The following is a 13,956-nucleotide window of genomic DNA, read 5'->3' as shown; positions in this document are numbered from 1 at the left end:
GGCCATCCGGCTGCCTATTGTGGGAGCTTAATAAATATCTATGAATCTATTCTCATGCATATTAGGTGCTTGTCTATTCTTTATTTTTTTCTCTCTTGGATGAAGGGACCAGAGTGCTTCTCTTATTGTCCTAAGATTTTGAAAAAGGTTAATGAGAAAAATATTAGTTATTGAATGACAAGAAGAATCAATAGATGAGATAATTAATGAACAGCAAGAAGCTGAGATCTTGCTGCTTCCAGCTACTCATCTGTTGCTATTGTCTTCTCTGAGTCCATTTATGATAGGTTGCCCCAGTTCTGTTTGGCTCCTACAGACAGACACCTGAATTCTTTATTTAAATGAAATAAATTTTCATTGGGATGAGTTAGTTTGGTCTATCTGACCTTTAAAGTTAGATGGGGGTGAGGAAAAGTCAATTTAATACAGAATCTCGTTTATTTTGAACAGGATCAAGAAACAATTAAGCAGCTTATTAGCCCAATGGTAAGATCTAAAGTCCCAATTGTGGTAAAGATAGTGGAAACAGAAAAATCAGAGTCCTCCAAGTCCTGGTTTTGGAGCCTGAGGTTTTATTCACAGATGGTGCCTGGAACAGGGACTTACCCTACAATTGGTGAAATGTTAGTTTCATGGATTTTAAGTGGAATTCACCAACCTGGGTTTTTGAACTTGCATCTATTTGGTTCAAAGTTGTGGCAATGACTTAGGGTTTTTGGTTGAAGGACCCCAGCTATTCTTTATGCAAATTGCATTGGTGGTGGTTTTCCTTTTATTTTTCTGTTCATATGTATCGTGAGATATAAAAAATATGGGCTAATCTTGCACTGAAAGTTTCTGAAGTGCTTTCTAATGTTTCTAAAAGTCCTGTAAAGCCAAAAATTAGAATGGAACCAACATGCTGGAACACATGTTGATTGAACATTGTTAGATTTTTTTTTTTTTGTGGTTTTTGGATCACACCCGGCAGTGCTCAGGGGTTATTCCTGGCTCCAGGCTCAGAAATTGCTCCTGGCAGGCACGGGGACCATATGGGGCACCGGGATTCGAACCGATGACCTCCTGCATGAAAGGCAAATGCCTTACCTCCATGCTATCTCTCCGGCCCCTAGATTTTTGTTTTTTAATGGAGCTTCCCTGATGCTGCTCAGGGGATTTAGGGGATCCATTTGGGTGATTTTCAGCTCTCAGGGCTTGAAATTTAATGTGCTCTCAGCCATGTGCTCTGCTCCCTATACTAGTTCTTAGGGCCAGCTCCTTCCATCTTACTGCTGAATAAATAGATGGTATGAATATTCCATGCCACCAGGACTAGATCTGCCTAATGAATTTCAAATGGGAACTTGGCTTGAAGGGTCCTTGAGTATTCTCAGAGCTCACACTGTCCAGGAGAGGGACGTTCAGGTTAAAAGGAAACTCACCTTTCATAAGCCACATCTATGTCCAGGACTCACAAAAACTCTGCTGTTAACTTTTAATTTTTTTCTCTCATCATATTCAAGAAAATTCTCCAGTTAGGCTGAAAGAACAAAAGCAGAGCTAGAAACCCAGATTAAGTGGTGCAAGCTCTAAGGCATCTGTCTTGGCCATGCTAGCCTAGGATGGACCCCAATCCCCCAATGTCCCATATGGTCCCCCAAGCCAGGAGTGATTTCTGAGCGAATAGCCAGGAGTAACCCCTGAGTGTCACCGGGTGTGGCCCCAAAACAAAACAAAGAAAACAAAACAAAAATTTATGAGACCAGAGCAGTGGCACTAGCGGTAAGGTGTCTGCCTTGCTCACACTAGCCTACTACTGACCGAGGTTTGATCCTCAGCTGTCCCATATGGTCCCCCAAGCCAGGAGTGATTTTTGAGCTCATAGCCAGGAGCAATCCCTGAGAGTCACCCGTGTGGCCCAAAAACAAACAACAAAACAAAACAAAAAAATAGGATTGTCTGGAAAGGGATACCCTACTGTAATCTATTATGGTAACATGGGCCCATGGCCTCATATGGGGCCCATGCCCAGATGAGGGTTACCTCACTGTGTAAGAGAGATGCAGGAAGGACTATGGAGACCCAGAAATGCCTGAGGAGGGTACTGGGATGTTGGACCATGTATTCACCTTCCCTTAGGCTTGCTTAGTGTCTGGGATGTAGGTAGAACGGGGAGAATCCAGCCCCACCTTACCAAGGAGCTCTTTTCCATCTGCATCAAAGCCTGTCTGCCTATTTGGAAGGAATGTGCTACCGAGCAGCATCTATTTTACGCTGCTGCTTTGTTCTTTCAGTGCGCCTTTCCCACAAAGCAATGTTTGTAGAAACAATCGGTATAGGACACTTTGAAATAAGAAGAATGGAGAGTCTGCAGGCCATTTGGAAACGAAGATTTTGCTCAAACATCAAATTTGTTTCTCTTTTGCTCCTTTCCTCCTGCTTTTCCTCCCTGTCTATCCTCTCTCATGCATGTTCATCCCTGTGCCACACAAGGCCATGACTCTTGACCCTCCTCTCTTGTCCGAAAATACACTTAGCCATGCCTGCTGCTCTGGAAACCTTTCAGCCAACCCTGCCTCCTGTAGCCCCTGTGAGTAGCTGAATTGCCATTTCTCCCTGTAACCTCAAAGAGAGTCTGTTAACAAAGCCCAAGGAGCAGGAGGCCAAGAAAGCCAGCTCAGAGTGGGACCAGCCAGAGAATTGTGGCAGGAATATAAATGCTCCCCCCCACCTCTCTCTTAAGAAGGATCTTAAAGGTTATCAAGTTACTCCCTTTCAAACAGAGAGCAGAACCACTGGAGAGTGCCCTTGGAGAGGGAGAGTCGACTGGAAGCTAAATGTCTGGGAAGAGACAGAGAGAGAAAACCAGTTTCCATGGACTGAAAGGACAACATCTGAACTCAGTCAGAAGTTCTGGTTCAAATTTCAGCCCTCTCCAGAGTCTAGTGAGGGGAGCAAATCATCAGCTAGTCTGGCTGCAGAGACAAATACATTACCTGTGGCTTTAGGAAGTCTGAGTTTTTCTGAGGTGGCCACTCCAGTTGTGTGTGTGTGTGTGTGTGTGTGTGTGTGTGTGTGTGTGTGTGACACAGAGAGAGAAGGACAGAGAGAGGAAGAGAGTGAAAGGAAGCAAGAGAAGACAATGAGAGAAGAGACAGTGGGAGAGGGAAAGAGAATGTGTATGTATATATGAAAGTGTATATGACTGTGAGTATATAAACATGTGTGAATATGTATGTGAGAGTTTATGTGTATGAATGAGGGTATCTAGGTGTGTAAGTGTGGTGTGTATGATTGCAGTTGTGAGAGAGTTTGTGTGTCTGAATTCTAAGTGTATGTAGATGTAAGTGTGTGAGAAAGTAGCTGTATGAGTAAAGATGTATGTGAGTGTATGTGTGTGAATGTGTCATTGTGCATGTCTGTGCTCTTGGGTGTGATGTTAATTCTTCTCTGTCCCCTTAGATCAAAGTAGAGATGGTCACACCCTCCTTTGGGGATGCTTCCTCAGAAAAGCCTTGAGTGTACCCCGAGTGGGTATGATCAGCTCTTGTGTATCATCCTGGCATTAGCTGTGGAATCTGTTTCACTAAAGAGCAGATAGAGCCCTCCCCAGGCTTCTGAACCTCCAGGCCATCTTGGAAAGTAGAATCTGAGGAAATCGATTCCTTTTCTGCACCACTCTTCTGCCTTAGAATGCACAGGGCTGTATTGTTGGGGAAGGGCCCAGAGCTCTGCTGTGGGATTTCCTTGGATACAGGCTTATTTACCCAACATAGGCTGTTATGTTTTCTCAGAGCGTACGCCCTTCTCCCGCATTTCAAGGTAGAAGGGCCATTACTCCTAATGAGAGCTGCTTTCACAGTCCATGTGCCACTTCGAATGTTCAAGAGTGTGCTCGAATTGTAACCTTTCAATGCATCTTTGTAATGGGATGTCGCCCTTAAAAAATGAGATGTCAGCTTCTGCTGAAAGGAAGAATCACTGATTTCCAGTCTGGAACCTGGTGCTCATCCTTCCAGGTGCCTCCCTGAGCCTCCTCAGAATATTATAAACCAGCATACTTCAAACCCTGTCCACAGCCCAGTGCCCCTCTACAGGTGTAGACTGCTTGGAAACTACCAGTCTAGCAGCTGGATTGTAAATGCCAATTGTGGGCTGATATGCAGGATAGGTGTCAACCCACAGAAGTAAAAAGTTAGAAAAATAGCAGGGGACACATACTCCTGACAGATCCATTCTGTTGGGTCCATGTTCTACCCTCTTATGGAACAGAGATAACCAATGTTCACTAAATTTAAGCATTTTTATGCCCCCTTTACCCATGGCTTACTTTTTTAGAAATTAACAAACACAAACAACCTTCCCTGTAAAGTCTCCATCTCACCTCAGTGAATGAACTTTACCCCCAGGAACGGCATTTTAAGAATTGTTGCATATGAAGTGATGAGCTTCAGTGCTCACAAAACTTCCAGGCACACTAGGTCTTCCCTTGAATTAGAAAAGCCTCCAGAAGTTCCCCCAGCCTTCCAGGCTCAGTTCAGAAGCAATGTGATCTCTAAATGGTTCCTAGATCCCTTTACAAGGGGTGCCTGCCCCCTCCTTTCTCAGCACCATCTCATACTCCACAGTATCTGTCAGAACTCTCCCTCCTTCTGAAGTAGTGTTAGATACTCTAGTGTGTTAGAACTCAGTGGGCAGTCTCCACTTACTCATTTGCATTTCTCTTTCCCTCTCTCTCTCTCTATCTCACACACATTATCAACTTGGGGATAGTATCTGGGTACATATTTTATTCCTCTGATATAAGCATAAGCCTATGCCTAACAGGATATATTTGATCCTCATTAGCACTCTGATGACACTATGGAAAAATGAAGTGACTGCTAAGATTTCCTACCACCAGTATTGACTGGGAGAAGTCAGAGAGCCCTCTGGTAGGAGAGTGGAGAGGAAAGGGTGCTTCCCATAGCCCTTTGCTCTGACTCACAAACCCTCCCTCAGCCCAGTGGTTGAGAGCCACAGGAGGGGTTTACCCACAGAGGGCCTATCCTAAACCCTAGTTTCAGAATAGAAAGAGGAGGGCCCACTGGCCAGACTGCCTGGAGCCTTGAGTTGAGGTCTCAGGGCATGATGACCAAGTATGTCACAATCCGGCCAGAATGTCCTAATCACTGTTTTTACCTTTGTACATTTGCTATGTTTTAAGTAAGTTACTGGAAGTGATGTGGGATAAAAAAAAGTCCACAAAAATTGTGTATAAATTGAGTGATTTCCCCCTGTTAGAAGCCTTAAGACTCTGACTTGTGAGCCCTCACTTAGCACAGAGCTTTAATAAATCTCTCTCTCTCTTTATACTCTTTTCTCTGTGTTTTTGGTTCTATACATTGAACGGCCACCTAAGAGTGGGAGCTTGTACCGTCCATGAGGAACCAATCTTCAGGAATTTTTCACTGGAAGGCAGCTAGATTTAGCCAAGAAAAAAAGTGAGTGCAATACTTTGTTAGATTGAGTTTCAGATAGATGAAAGAACCATTGAGTCCAGGTTTGCAGTATCTGGATGCACCTTACTTATGTTGTGGGGGAAACTCCTTCCTTCAAGCTCATCCAGGGCCTGAGAGCATCTGCCTGTGAATTTGCCTGAGCACTGAGTTTCACATGGTAGATGGAACCTACACACATTAGATTAGTGACAGATGGGAGGAAACAAGCCAATCTCAGTCCACCTGCTATCCTAAAGGTCTTTGGTCCTCAGAACCATATACATCTGCTTTTAAAGTATTCTCTTGACTCAACCTCTCATTAAGCTGGCTGCATTCTGAGAGTCTGCTGCTTTTCTCTTTTATCCAGAGAAAGGGCTGGGAGGCTATATACAATCTGGGCGGCATCCAGGAGAGGAAGGGAGCTTGAAGTGTGGTGAGGGGTCACTGCTTTGCCCAGGCAATTCTCTGCTGTTCATATCCCTTATCTGTAAAAATTAAAAAAGCCCTATTTCATGGGTTGTCAGGAAAATTAATAGGTGGTGAATATGCAAAACAGCACAAGGCACTTTGGAAAACAGTTTGGTGGCTTCTTGTAAAATGAAATTACTCTTACAATACAATCTACTGATTGTTCTCCTTGATATTTACCAAAAGGAGTTGAAAACTTCTATCCACACAAAAACCGGTGCACTGATGTTTAGAGCAGCTTTATTTGTAATTGCCAAAACACAGAAGCAAACAAGATGTCCTTTAGTAGGTAAACAGATAAATAAATTGTAGGACACGCAGACAATGGACTATTATTCAGTGCGAGGAAGAAATGAGCTATGAGCCATGTCGAGGCAGAGAGGAAATGTAAATGTGTGTTATTAAGTGAAAAAATGTCTTCTGAAAAGGCTACTTACCGTATGATGCTAACGATAAGACAGGCTGACAAAAGCTTAACTATGGAGACAGTAAAAAGAGCAGTATTTGCAAGGGACTGAGGAGAGATAGGTGGATAGGAAGAACAAAGAGGTTATTGAGGTACAGCTCCTTTCTGTGATTCTGTAGTGATCAATAATTGATCTAATAATCCATATTTGTGAAAACCCATGGGTGCCTGATGCATGAGTGAATCCTCTCCTTATCTATGGCTTCTAGGAGTTTATGTGTAGCCAACGTATATTCATTTTAATAATCGCATCCCTCTGATAGGGGATTGTTGGTGGGGTAGAGTGGGGTGTATATGTTTGTAGGGGTAAAGGGCATATAGATATAGCTGTAGTGTCCTCTTAATTTTACCATGAGCCTAACATTGTTCTGAAAACAAGTATATTTTTAACATGAAATAGAATGATGAGCATAGTGATAGAACAGTTATTATTTCTCAGTGGTAACTCTCTTCCCACTCGTTCATTGAGGCCATGACTTTGATGTGTTATTGCAGACTCATCTATGCCACTCTGACTCCCGTGACCTCCCTGGGTCTCTATCCGGCAATGGTAATAATACTGTATGAGAGATGAACAGACTCTGAGCCAGGAGGCCTGGATGTCAGCCCAGCCTCCAACTGCAGACTAGATAATGAAAATTGGGGAAATAAATGAAATCCAGGAGACACAGCTACTGGAATGAATTGAGTGATGATGATGATGATGATAGCTACTAGACTTGCAAAGCTCTCATCAGTTCTCTTGCTTCTTAGAGGGTGGAATCTATATAAGATAATGAGACATGGAACCATTGCTTCATTTAATCAACAAACATATTTAGAGCACCAGCATTAGGCCAAATCCCTTGCTGGGTGCATGGGATACAGATGTAAATAAGACTTTTGACTTTAAGGAACATCAGTCTAGGAGTGCAGCTGGCTGATCAACCCACAATGATATCATCATACATTCAGAGATAAGCACAGAAATAAAGTTAGGTTGTGAAAGCATTGGTGAGAATAGTTTCAAGGAGTCTAGGTAGGAGGAGTTTAGGGGGGGTATCATGTAACTGACTAGCAAATCTCATCACTTTTCATATTGAAATAATAAATGTTTATAACAAGAAGTACATTGGGGTAAAAAATAACCTTTCCCATTTGTAATGTGTATGTGTGTTTAAAGGATTGTACATATAAGTAGCCTGCATTCATGTGCTATTAAGGACAATCAAGAAACATAGATGTGATTGGCAAAGATGGAGGAGTTAATCATTGAAATTATTTTCTTGGGTAGACTGAGTGTGTTTGTTTTAGTGCATCAGTAGAGAAATGAGTTATGGATAGGCTCATCTATATGCAGAAGTTTTTTTTTTTGGGGGGGGGGGGCCACACCCGGCGGTGCTCAGGGGTTACTCCTGGCTATCTGCTCAGAAATAGCTCCTGGCAGGCACGGGGGACCATATGGGACACCGGGATTCGAACCAACCACCTTTGGTCCTGGATCGGCTGCTTGCAAGGCAAACGCCGCTGAGCTATCTCTCCGGGCCCTATGCAGAAGTTTTTAGATGTCCTATTTCAGAAAAAAAGAATTACTCAGCACATCCTGGGAAGTCTATCTTTTTTAAGTGAATAAATAGTAAATGCTTCCCAATTGTACCTGAGATTATGATCCTCTTATGATGTCCTACTAATTTCTAGAGGGTGCTACCACCCATCTGGGAAGCAGTGATCTATATAGTCATTTGGGACAGTGTTAGAAAGTAGCTGAAGAAAAATGTGCTTTATGGTCAAAAGCCGGGCATCTTCAGGGCTTGCTCTGGACCTGCCTTCCCAGCTCTCTAGTGAATGGGAGGTGCTATGGAATTTTGTGAGAGTAGCATAACCAACCTCTGAGGTCTGCAGGGACCTCAGCTGCAAAATGAGCATAATTATGAATATCATACTTACACTACAGGGAGCTTTGCAAATTATACACTGGGGATGTGGGTTTTGTTGTTATTTTTATTACCTACACTTACCCAGAAAAAGGGTTTTTCAGGCATCTCTCCTTCTGTCCTCATGTACTACCTTCTACTTCTCAGAGGACTTTTAGACCCTGGAGGGACAGCCCTGGATTTCACAAGCATCACCCTCTTTATGATTAGCTGTTGAACCAATCTTATTCTGGCAGACAAGAGTTTCAGGATATTCCAGTATATTTAAGTCCATTTCTGCCTAGATGATACTTACTTCTTACACGAGGGCAGTGGAACTGGACATACATCTTTCATTGACTGTCTCTCTTATTGTCTTGGGGGCAGAATTGTGAGGCTAAGACCTGTAATTCATTGTTCATGTTTTTGGCTCCTGTTTATTCTAGCAAATGTGGCATTTTTATACCAAGCTCCTTTGTTCTTTCTACAGTTTTCCACACCTCTTTCCCAATGCTTGGAGTTATTTATGTCTGCAAAGAAGATAGGTGGGTGACCTGTCACAAGTAACCACACACAGAAAAGAGAATCTTGCTGCAAAAATACATGCGATATATTTAGCCCTGCTTAATTAGAGTGAGCTATCTTGAATTCATTTTCCTTCCTTTATGGTGAGATTTTAAATGAAAACCCAAACACTTTCTTTGTGTACTTATTGTGAGGAAGAAGCCCTACGGCTCAGGATCAGGATAAATTAGGTTAAAACGTGATTCTGTCACCTTGGGCATGATACCACACTACTCAGCTTCAATGTCCTCATCTGTCATCTCAGGTGAAAAGTATCTTTCTCAGAGGAATTTTGGGAAAGACTAAGAGAGATTAGGCATCAGTAGAATGGCTAACTGAGTAGCATAGTTAATTCTAAGTTTTTGGCATGCACCAGGCATGGATTCTGATGTCTTCATGGGCTATGGTAGTCATGGCAGATCAACAGGCTATGTAAACACTACTTTCTTCGTTGAGAGTTAACCCTTTTAAGTAATTAATACGTATAATTAACACTTGCTCCTAGCTTTTGTTTTAGACCTCTATTTCAATAAAATCTATATTATCTTCTATCTTATTCAAAAATGACTAAATTCTTTTTTTTTTATTTTGATCATAATGGCTTACATATCTTTCACAGTAGTATTTTAGGTATATATTAACATTGAATCAGGGGAATACCCATCACAAATTTGTCCTCCCCCCATTCCAGTTCCCTTTCTGCAAACTATATACCCCACCATCACCCCCCGGGCTGCTAGAGTAGGTGGTCCCCTCTTTATCTAGCTTACTATTAGTGATCATATTGATCATATATCTGTTTGGTCCTGGTACCCTACCTTGTTTCTTCCTCTATTTAAGAGGTGGAACTAGATAAATTGAGTTATGTGGTTTTGTTTGAAGGAAAGAAAAGTAATAGAATGGGGTGCAAAATAAGAAAAAATAAATTTTAAAAAAAGAAGTCAAATATGCTGAAAATGGGCAGAGTCCTTCTAGAGGCTTTCAACCTCAGTTTGAGAGAGGACATGAAAAAGATAATTGAAACACCACAACAATACAGAAAGAAATATCAAATTAAATATCTCGTGAGCACTACAGCAATAAAGACAAGCACCACACAATAGTCTTGGTTCTGAAATCAAACCATGCTGGAATGCAAAAAGAAAGAGAAAGATAAGATAAAATAAAATTGGAGACATCAACTTCAATATCCACACCAAAATAAAGACATCAAAAAATCGATGAATCAATAAATAAATATGTGGAAAAAAGATTATTTTGTGCTTTTTTTTTCTTTTTCCCCCTTCATAGGCACATTAACTATTGGGGATATTATAGAGGGAATTCCCTTGGCCTAAGAGATACAGGGTTTCTCCACCCCTGAAGTATACTGTCATGGGATTAACTATAGACTCCTTGCATGATCATTTACTCTCCCCTCAGTGCTTTTGTGGTGTATCGAAGACTTCTGCTTCGAAAAATGACTAAATTCTTTAGTAAATTTGATAGATAAAAATACAGGCCACCTAGTGGAAATTGAATTCTGATAAAGAGAAGTAGTATAAAATAACCATGTCCTATGCATTACATGTTGTTCCTTGTAGAACATACTTAGTCCCTTTCTAAAATTCAAAATTAACTGAGAATCCTATATTTTAACTTGCTAAATATGGCAATAGTAGACCCTGAAAACTGCAAACTGGATGGATGGTGAGTTACAAAGGCATCAACGTTTTGAGGGGTGTGGGTGAGACAAAAGAGGCAGATGACTTCCTGAGAGGAGGGTCCCTCATCCTGATCTAATGTGATTATCAGTCTCCCACTGCTGTCTCCCCTTCCAACTTCATCTTCTGCACAGTTAAGCTTTCCTATTTTCATTAGGGCTCACCGAAGTTATATTGTAATTTTGGCTACCATAATCCTTGTAGGTGGGCAGAATCTATTTCTATTTTATTTATTCCTTCATGCTATTGCTAAGTGTAGAATCTGGAACATAGTAGGTGGTTAGTGAAATTTTACTGAGAGAATGAGGAGCTAGAAATGGAATATCAATGAAAGAAGGAATAGATAGGAGATATAATAGATAGGAGATATAATTCCATTGACTACCTACTTCATGTCTGGTTCTGCCAGGCAGGTAATAGCAGAATAAATGAAACAAATCAATAAAATAAATCTCCATCCATCATATGGAAAACAAAATAACAGAGAATATATGACTACTTAACTCAGAACAAAAAACAAATACAGGGGGTATGTTTTTGCTGCCCTGGACCTCAGATAATAATGGGAGGCTTGCATCTATCTCCAAGGAATTTTTTTGAGGTTAATTGTGTATCTCTGTATCTATATCATGTGTATATAAAGTAAAATAAGCATGATATTTTTAAAACAAAGTTAATTTTTTTCTTTTCTTCCAAGTTAGAAAACTACAGCTGGTTGGAATTTGCCTATTTCTTGTTTTGTCAGCGGGGTCAGAAGGCCTTGCAACATGGCTTATTTTTATTTTTTAAGAGTTCGCTTTCTGAAGCATGAGTTCTTGAAAGCTGATTACAAATCACAGATTCGGGTAAATATTCCCACCTTCCCTGCCAAGGGTCTTACCAAATGGAATGCTAATGATCTAACAGCATCTCACCCCTTTCTTGGGGATCCCATGAGCTGCAGATTGGACAGAGGGTGATGAGGAGACCTAGCAGGTAACTTTTATCTTTCATGGGACACATGATGTGTGAGTGTCTGGAGTCAATTAAAACTCTGAAAGGAAATGTCAAGACCCAGGGAATTTGCACCAATCTTGGACTCCCTGCTCCTTGGGAGGGTAGTTTTGACACTCTGAAGGATGGCCAAGGAGTTCCTAATAACATCTTCTAACACATTGCTTTTGCTATTTGGAGCTCATCACTTTTTCAAGGAGTTCAAAGTCATTCACCAGTTTCTTGTTTTCAGCATGAGCCTATGTATTAAATGCAGACCCTAGGGCAGTAGAAAGGTTTATATATGAATATAAGTACACCAAAGTCACAGAATACCAAGTGTGAAGCCTCAGCTGTTCCTGGCTTGTACATGTGTCCCTGGGAAGTCTAGTTAATCTGTCAAGTGTATGCACTGGACATAGAGATATTACTATTGGACATTATCTGTTTTGTTCATGTAGAGTGAGCAGATGTATTCATTTAAATCTGAGGTTTCTTCAAGAGACTGAAAGGTCACCAGAGAAGAATATAGTGAAGACATACATGCATTTAGAGTTGTAATCTCTTGGGTTTTAAGCAATCATGACTGCTTAAGTCTTTCACAAAAAAACTGTGAATTTTTGCTGAATTTATTAAAGTGGGCACATTTATTTGAGACCAACTGGATAACAGATCAGTTCATAAATGAGAACACTGATTTGAGCTCAATTTGAAAGCTCCTAATAGTGAGAGACATTATATTAAAAACTAGATTGTTGGAAAAAAGAAAGATTGCCAAATGAGCAAATTGAGACTAAATGTGATGATAATTCAAATAATTTAAAAGGCAATTTTATAGGATATAAGAATCTACTAAGTTCTTAGACTGAACTTTTTTACATGTTAATTAGAATAAACAAATAAAGGGTTAGTCATAAAAGATATTACATGATGAAATTTTTAGTTATTATAGGACATTCCAAAGTTTTGGGAATGAGATGCCATGGAATGATTACTTACAAAAAGATATGAATCAGGCTGATACCAGGGTTCTCTACAGCAGCAATAGTTACACTAGATAATAGTGTAACATTTTAAATAGCAAGTAGATAATACACTTTGAATCTAAATTGCTATACCTAATTTAGTTTAATTTATTGTTTATGAAAATTGTAAAAATGATCATGGTTCTCATTTCAGTTTTTGTTTCAAACCAAGAGATTTTCTAATACAAAAGTATTTAGAAATTTTGCCAAATGTAGGTTCTTAGGAGGAAAATATATTCAAGAAGTAAATGTAGGGGCCAGAGCAACCATAGGGCAATTTTCTTGTGTGCAGCCAACCCAAGTTCAATCTCTGGCATCCCATATGGTCCCCTGAGATTCTCCCAGAGAAATTCCTGAGTACAGAGCCATAAATAACCCCTAAACATTGCTGAGTGTGGCACAAAAGGAAAAAAAAATTAATAGAAGTAGGATAAAAAAAACAACTGTGAGACAGAAACCTAGATGTTTATTCTTTTTTTTCTTTTTGTTTTTGGGCCATTACCCAGTAATGCTCAGGGGTTACTCCTGGCTAAGTGCTCAGAAATTGCTCCTGGCTTGGAGGACCATATAGGACGCCGGGGGATAGAACTGCAGTTCGTCCTAGGCTAGTGTGGGCAAGGCAGACGCCTTACTGCTTGTGCCAACGCTGTGGCCCCTAGATTTTTATTCTTAATTAATTTTTAAAATTACATTTCTTGCCACAAACATGGGGAAATGCAGGTAGAGCAGAGAAAGGACCACTATGACAATGATAAGTGAAAACGATCACATTGGACAAGAACTGGGTGTCAAAAGAAGGTAAAGTGATATACATGGTAGTCTTCCAGAAACAATATTGCAAAGTACTGTGCCTAAAAGGAAAAAAAGGAGAGAGAGAGAGAGAGAGAGAGAGAGAGAGAGAGAAAGAAAGAGAGAGAGGAAGGAGAAAAGGAGAAAGCTGCTTTCAGAAACAATATTGCAAAGTACTGTGCCTAAAAGGAAAAAAAGGAGAGAGAGAGAGAGAGAGAGAGAGAGAGAGAGAGAGAGAGAGAGAGAAAGAAAGAGAGAGGAAGGAGAAAAGGAGAAAGCTGCCTGCCACACAGTCAAACTGGGGTAGGGGTTGGGCAGGCAATTAGGACATTGGTGGCTCTAATCGTGCACTGACTGGTGAAGGTGTGGGTTTTGGAACATTGTATGATGGAAACTCAATCATATGTAACGATGTATTTCATGGTTATTCAATTAAAATTATTAATTTAAATTTATTTTTCAGCTAAAATATGTCATTTGACTTTAAATACAGTAATGTTGTATAAAGAGACAGATGGAATTTAAAGCTGCTGAGATTCTTCTCTTGTTAAATGTTGATGTTCATTCTGATGATCTCTAAAGTAGTTCAGAATAATCTATGTTCAAGTGTGTTTATTC

This window comes from Suncus etruscus, chromosome 14 (genome assembly GCF_024139225.1).
Source record: "Suncus etruscus isolate mSunEtr1 chromosome 14, mSunEtr1.pri.cur, whole genome shotgun sequence".
Lineage (NCBI taxonomy): Eukaryota > Metazoa > Chordata > Mammalia > Eulipotyphla > Soricidae > Suncus > Suncus etruscus.
This window is presented reverse-complemented; position numbering follows the sequence as displayed.